Genomic DNA, 8,170 nt, shown 5'->3' with positions numbered 1-8,170 from the left:
AATGCCCGTAATCTAAATTGACTAGGTTACGGACGGGCCATAAATTGATCAGTAAATGGGCCCAAGTCCCGTTTACTACATATACCCCTACACATTTGGTTAAGTAAATGGTATTAATTAGAAGTAAAAATATTATTAAAAAGCGATGAAGTAATAAACTAATTGAAAAAACTCTTAAAACTAGCTTTTTCAAAATTAGAGATTTGAGCCCAATAAACTTTTTCAATCTATTTTCACCAATCACCACGTTTAGAGGTTTGACCAATAGAAACTTCAAAACCTCAAATATCTCTTCAAATATATTTTTTGCCAAATAAAGCAACTTTAAGTAAATTGAGAGAAGGTGTTAGGATAAATTATATCCATGGTACATGAACTTTTAGGGTCCGTTTATTTTACCTGCCGTTTGCTGTTTTCTATTACGGTTTGTTGTTTGCTGTTTGAAAAGATTGTTTTTCCAAAAAAGTAGGATTCCCTGCTTTTACAAAAGAGTAAATTATACAAATGGTACCTGAACTTTACCCTAGTTCACATTTTGGTACCTAGATTACATTTTGTCCCAAAAATATATTTGAATTGACGATGACCGGACAATTTTGTATAATTTACCGGTCAATGGTCGGTCAATGCGAGTTTGACAAGTAAATTACATTGATGGTACCTGAACTTTATCCTAATTCATACTTTGGTACCTAGATTTCATTTTATAAAAAAAATACATCTCAAGTAAAGATGACTTAATATTTTAGTACATTTAACCGATCAGTGATTGGTCAACGCGAGTTTCACTATTTTAAAATAAAAATTGAGACCCATTATCAATGTTATCAGGCTCAGATCGGACTGACCGGTCGAACTGGCAAGAAGACCGGTTCAGTTAATTGATTGCTCAACAGACCGAAGAGACACGGGACCCAGTGTAACCATATGTCTCTAACATTTTGTACGCGGGATTGAAATTCATAGGCGGGCTGGTTTGAAAAGAATTAGGCGGGCCGGTGTGGCGCTGATGATTTGAAAAAACAAAAGTCATCAGGTAAAAGGAGCTTATTATAGGGCGGCATTCGCGTCGCCCACGTCGTGCGGGTGCGCCCCTAACCCGGTGATTAATCGATTGCACCCCCTGTGTGTGTGAGAGCCTTCTCCCTAGTAATTGGTTAAAGCTTTGTAAAGCCCTTTTACTTATAAGCTAGTTAAGTTTTCCATTTCTTTCCTATATGGGATGTGAATGCTTAATTTTCTTTTATTTTCTTCCAAACCATTTCAAGTCGTTCACTTTGAGTATCAATTTCTCATTCATCACTTGTCCGTTTTGAGTTTATAATATATTTTTAAAAAGATCTCATGGCATAGAATACGTTGATATATTTCAATTTTTTCTGAACTTAATTTATTCGTTATATATTTAGGACTCAAATTAACAAAAAATAACAAATCAAAAGTTGTTTATAATTTATTTTGGATATATAATGTATAAAAAATAATTTTAAAATAATTATATATATTTAATATATATAAATATTATTTATTTATTACATCATCCGGTTCGACCAATCCGAGTCATCCGGTCCGATCAAGTGACCCGTGACCCGGTTATCAATCCGGTTTGATGTCCGGTCCGGTTCTGATAACGTTGCCCATTATACACTCAATTAACATAAAATTACAATACTACCATTTTAGCTCTCTCTCTTTATCTCTCTATAATATCTATATATATTAAATGACAATATTGTAATTTTATGTTAATTGAGTGTATAGTGAGTCCCAATATTTAGTTCAAAATAGTCAAACTCACGTTATCCGGTCACTAACCAATCAAATGAACTAAATTTTTCAGTCACCTTTATTTGAGTTATATGTTTTTAGGATAAAATAAAATTCAGGTACCAAAGAGTGAATTATGGTAAAGTTCAGATACCATTGATGTAATTAACTCATAAAACTCGCGTTGACCGATCATTAACCGGTAAAATATACTAAATTGTACGATCATCGTCACTTCATATATATTTTTGTGACAAAATGTAATCTAGGTACCAAAGTGTGAACCAGATAAAGTTCAGGTACCATTAGTGTTATTTACTTTTTTATAAAAAAAACTACTTTTCACTTACAAAAGGCAAACAGGAAGTGTCTAACCAAACACCAAAAACTCTCATTTTCAAAGTAAAAAGGCAAATAAAAAATCGAAAAACAGCAACCAAATACCCATTAGTATTATATGATTTTAAAATATTAAAATTATATCGATATTTTTTATATTTCGCTTTTAACTTTAACAAAACTATTATTTTAATATTTTAATAATATTTTTTATTTTAAACAGATATATTAAAAAATTATTAGTATCCATCTTTTCATCATGAATTTCATCTAGCAGCATTAAATTTTAGAAAATCAATAAATCTATCACGTAAAATTTCATCTAGCAGCATTAAATTTTAGAAAATCAACAAATCTATCACGTAAGCAATTAAATTAAATTCATCAAGCTGCAATGCCATTAAGCCTAATTAAGGTCCAACCATCAAAGTTCACATATAAAACATATGTTATCCAAATATTGAATATAATGTTTGACACTTGAAAGTAAATGGCTTAATACATCATTTGCTCCCTTAATTTATCCAAAAATCTTGATTGACTCTCTGAATTTTCAAAGTGTCCTAATAGCCCCTCAACTTACATAAAATGTTCAGTTAGTTTTCTGAACTTGCGTAAAACATAATCAATTAATCACTCGGTTGTAAAAAAAATAAGTTAAATGAGGAAGAATTATTGCACACATCTTAAAAAAAGTAAAACGACCAAGATCGGGGTATGTGATTCTAATATTAGAAAAAACAAGTTTTATAATTGAGCAAGTAATAACTTCTTTTTCAATCTACTTTTGAATTATGTAATAACATTCTAAGATGCGTGAAATACATCTTTCGCATTTAACTTACTTTTTTTGCAACCGAGTAATCAATTAATTATATTTTATGTAAGTTTATGAAGCTAACTAAACATTTTATGTAAGTTGAGAGGGCTATCGGCATACTTTAAAAGTTTAAGAGGTAATCAATCTTTTTGAACAAATTTAGGGCATGTATTTACCCAAAGTAAATCATAACATACCATACCATATAAAAAGAGGCCTACATAATTAATTTATTAGTCTTAGAGTGAGGTTTGTCAGCCCAAAGATTCAGGGGGTTTGGGCATTAGGAGAGCTAAGGATAATAATAAAGTTTTATTAATGAAACTCCTTTGGCGTATGTGGCAATGCCCCTCCTCTCTCTGGGTTCGCCTTCTTTGTGGTAAGTATCGAAAAGATAAGATCTTTGGGGGCCCGAAAGAGAGAGTTATCAATTGTTCCTTCCTCTGGAAAGGGCTTAGCGCCGTTTTTGCTGAGTTTTACTCGGGGGTTGGTCTGGATGTGGGTAATGGTAAGTCCATAAGCTTCTGGTTTGATACCTGGATTGGGGATAAACCTTTAGTGGATGTGTGCACTTCACCCCCGCCTAGTGATATCCAAAACTGGAGGTTAGCCGATGTGGTGGACTCTGAAGGGGACTGGGTTTGGCCTAAATTTGATTCTTTCTTTAGCCTTGAGACTCTCCTTAGAATTAGAGGAGTGAAGGTGAGTAATCAAGAGGAAGACATGGATAAGCATTGCTGGGCGCTGACTAACAATGGAGTCTATTCTTGCAAATCTGCCTTTGAAGCTTTTTCCCTTAACAGGACTGATAATCCCTCGGATATTTGGAAGACCATTTGGTCCCTTAAAATCCCCTACCGCATGAGGAGCTTCCTGTGGCTGGGCGTTAAAGACAGATTACTTACTAACTCAGATAGATACAGAAGGCATTTGGCGACCTCTGGAGCTTGCGGTAGATGTAGAGGCCATGTTGAATCGTTGTGCCACGCTCTTAGGGATTGCCCTAAGAGTGAAGAGGTTTGGAAGAAAATTCTCCCTCATCATACTTTCTCTTCCTTCATGTCCCATTCTGTGAACGACTGGTTCTCAGATGGTATTAGGGGAAAGTTATTGTCTTATATGGAGCATGGGGACATTTTCTTTGCCATTATCTGTCATCAAGTGTGGAAATGGAGGAACGAGGAGATTTTTGATAATAAAGCTGTGCTTTTGCCTAACTTAGCTGAGTTCTTCTTGAAGAAACTCTCCTCTATTATTGATAGTTTCAAAGGTGAGTCCCTTGCCAGATCTTCCCCGAGTAGTGATGTCCACCTCGTGAGCTGGAGCAGGCCGAGAGAGGGGGTTGTGAAGCTGAATACTGATGGTTCCTGCCTCAGTAATGGTAAGATTGCTGTCGGAGGTGTTCTTAGGGATGCGGGAGGCGCCTGGCTTTATGGGTTTACCCAGAATTTGGGTTTGGGTTCTTCCTTCTCTGCGGAGCTCTGGGGCATTCTCTCTGGGATCCAGCTGGCGGTTATGCTGGGTGTTAAGAGGCTTTCTGTGGAGTCAGATAACTTGGAGGCCATCAATATGATTTTGGGTAGTCATGTCATGTGTCTTCATAGCCGCAACCTTATTAAAGCTATTAAGAGGCTTAGCCCCTCATTTGATATCCTTGAGTTCAGCCACATTTTCCGGGAGCAGAACCGTGTTGCAGATCACTTGGCGGCGGCAGGCCATGAGGGGGTGTTAGGTGTTTCTACCCTTACCGTTCCCCCTATCGCTCTTTCTCCTCTTCTTTTAGAGGATAGGATTGGGGTTAGCTTTCCTAGGCTAATCCCGGTGTAGTTGCTTGTTTTGCTTTGCTTTCCTTTCCTTTTCTACCAAAAAAAAAATTAGTCTTAGATATTACATTAATAGTCATTTTATTTTGAAAAATAACTTATAAAGTCATTTGCTTTTAATAAAACTAACTACTTGTTCCATCTCTATTCATAAATTTTATAAAAATGACAAATTTATCCTTATATCATTAATTAATTTATACCTAATGCTCCCCCAACCTCTTTACTTATCCAAATTGGTCATTTTACCCTCCAACTCATTGAATGTCCTATTACCCCTTTACTCCATAAAACTTAAAAGTGGTATTTCTCACCCCTCCATTTTCATTCCCGAAGGTTAAAATTGACCGGTGTAAGGAAGCACTTGAAGTCTGACTTCTCAAATGCTACGTGTCAAATTCAGTCAATTTGTTTTTACAACTCAGCAGTTATATTTGAAAATATGAAAATGACCATATTATTGAGACTTTTACACTTCCTCTTTTCATCGTTATTTACAATCTGCACTTTCTCTTTTCATTTGAAGCCCTAAATTCCTTTATCAAACCATTTGAAATAACTACAGAAATCATCACCCTGCAATTAGAGATTGCATAACTATCAATTACAGATTAACAACATAAATCTTCACCCTGTAAATGTTTCAATTAGAGTAACTATCAATTACAGATTAACCATATAATTTTCCACATTCACGAGCTTCATGTATTTGTTGCACACACACAAAAAGTTACTGCCACGTAGGATCATAAGGGGTGAGAAATATCACTTTTATGGAGTTAATGGGTAAATAGGACATTCGATGAGTTGGGAGATAAAATGACCAATTTGAACAAGTTAAGGGGGGGGGTGAGAAATACCACTTTTATGGAGTTAAGGGGGTAAATTTAGTGGAAAATCAGGAATGGGTTGAGTGTTAATGCTTGGCGTGAGCCATGGCTCAGAGATGTTGATCAGAAACGACTTCAAACTCCATGTATCGAGGGATTGGAGAATCTGAAAGTGTGTGATTTATTCATTTTGCATACCACCGAATGGGATATGGAGCTGATAGAGGACAGTTTTGAGGATCAGGATGTCCGGGGAGATCCGGCAGATTAGCAGATTCAGGAATGGAGGGGATCCAGATTGTTTGATATGGCACTATTCACCGAATGGAAATTACACAGTTAAGAGCGCAACCAACGTGCAACCAAGAAACTCAAACTGAATTTCCATATACGGGTCACTGGGAACAGGAATTGTATGTGGAAGGCCGTTGTACCACATAAAATTCGCTATTTTTCATGGAGACTGCTACGAATTACCTTCCCACTTGTGAATCTTATAAACCGTCGGATGCCAATATGCAGTTCATATGTCACGTGCAAGCAAGAGTTAGAAGATCAATGGCATGTTATGGTGGAGTGTGAATGGGTTAAGTCTGCTGGAGCGGCTGGAATGACAGAAGCGGTCTGCTGCTAATCTTCAACGCTTGGTGTTCGAGTTGTTGGCGGATGCATCGTCTAAGGTTCGTGGGAAAATGCTGATGCTTCTTTGGTGTATATGGTAAGGATGCAATGATAAATTATGGAAGAATGTTATTTTGTCTTTGAGTCAGGCGTGGAGACATGGACTGGAGATTCATGACAACTGGCTCAAGTCTAGGAATGTTCGAAACTCGAACCCCAATGGTCATGCAGTTCGCCATTGCAACAAATGGCACCGTCCCCTGCCCAACAAACTCAAATGTAATTCTGATGCAGGCTTCTTCCAAAACATGGATCGCCTTAGTGTCCGTGCAGCGATCAGAGATGGATCAGGTGCTTTTGTGGCAGGTCGTTCTGCCTGTTCCGATGGTACTTTCACGGTCAAGGAAGAATAAGCTACAACATTATTAGAGGCACTATTATGGGTGTCGAGTTTGGATTTGGAAGAAGTTATATTTGAAGTAGATATCAAACTCGTCTTTGATGCAATTCAATCTCCAACAGTGATTAATTCAGAGTTTGGAGTCATTATTAGTAAATATCAGCTCATTTTACAAAGCAATTACACGTACTCAGTCTGCTTAGTCCAACGACAAGCTAATGAGATGGTCCACGTGTTTGCACAATCTTCTCATTTTTCATCTTATCCTGTTTATTTTAACACTTTATCGAGTTTTATTCAATCTGTAATGTGTCCTATTTGTGCAGTTGAAACTCATTTTTCATATTGTCCTATATATTTTTTTTTGATGGGGCAGGTTTCCTATATTCAAATCGCTTAATTTTTTTTTTGAAATGTCGGTTAGCGTATTTTGTTATTATCTCAAATATTATTAGTTTTTGTTTGTTTCATGATTCATGCTTGTGAAGATGTGTCGAATTTTTTTTGAATATTTAGGGACCAATTTGAGTTTTGTCTTCAGTAAGTATTTAGTAGTTTCGAAAACGACACTATTATTAAATTATTACTGTAGTACTAGTCACCAGCCATCTTAATTTGAACAAAATATATATACATATTTTTTACTAAAATATTTACAAATAACGTGGTTTTTTTTGGAATATAATGATTTTATTTTTCACAATTAAAAAACTTAGGAATACATTATTATTTTACGGACAGATTTTGACATTTAATGTGATATGATGTGAATAGGTCAAATATATGAATACAATAGTATTAGTACTGGTTCCATCGTATATAATGTCACATTATTTTAAGGCCTGATGGTTCCTCATCGAATAAGGTCTAATGTTTGTCCAAATTGGTCATTTTACTCTCTAACTCATCGAATGTTCTATTTACCCATTTAACTCCATAAAAATGATATTTCTGACCCTCTCAACTTGTTCAATTATCCCCTCAACTAATCGAATGTCCTATTTACCCACTTAACTTCATAAAAGTGGTATTTCTCACCCCTTTATTTTCATTCTCGAAGGTTAGAATTAACCTGAGTAAGGGACGCGCTTGAAGTCTGGCTTCTCAAATGTTACGTGTCAAGTTCGGTCAATAGCATACCTTCAGATTAGTCGTTTCACCACAATAGCATACCTTATCGCTTGTCATGGCAGGATTTGGAGTTGAAATTTCCAAATTAATGGAAAAGATTCGAATCGTAGATGAAGAACAAAACACTTAACCAATAAATCAAGTAATAAAGGAAATAGAACAGGAATGGAGAAGATTATATTCAACAGGAATGAAGAAAAAAGAAGATGAATCGGGAAGGAAATAGGAATTAAGGATCTGGACGTTAGATTTTAGGGATTTTTATAAAAATTTTTTGTTACCGTTAGTGTCCAATTTTCCACATCCACGCGCTTCATGCATCTGTTTCACATACACATAAAAAGTTATTGCCGCGTAGAATCATAAGGGGTGAGAAATACCACTTTTATGGAGCTAAAGGGGTATATAGTACATTCGATGAGTTAAGGGGGGGGGGGGG

This window comes from Euphorbia lathyris, chromosome 10 (genome assembly GCF_963576675.1).
Source record: "Euphorbia lathyris chromosome 10, ddEupLath1.1, whole genome shotgun sequence".
In the NCBI taxonomy this organism is placed as follows: domain Eukaryota; kingdom Viridiplantae; phylum Streptophyta; class Magnoliopsida; order Malpighiales; family Euphorbiaceae; genus Euphorbia; species Euphorbia lathyris.
This window is presented reverse-complemented; position numbering follows the sequence as displayed.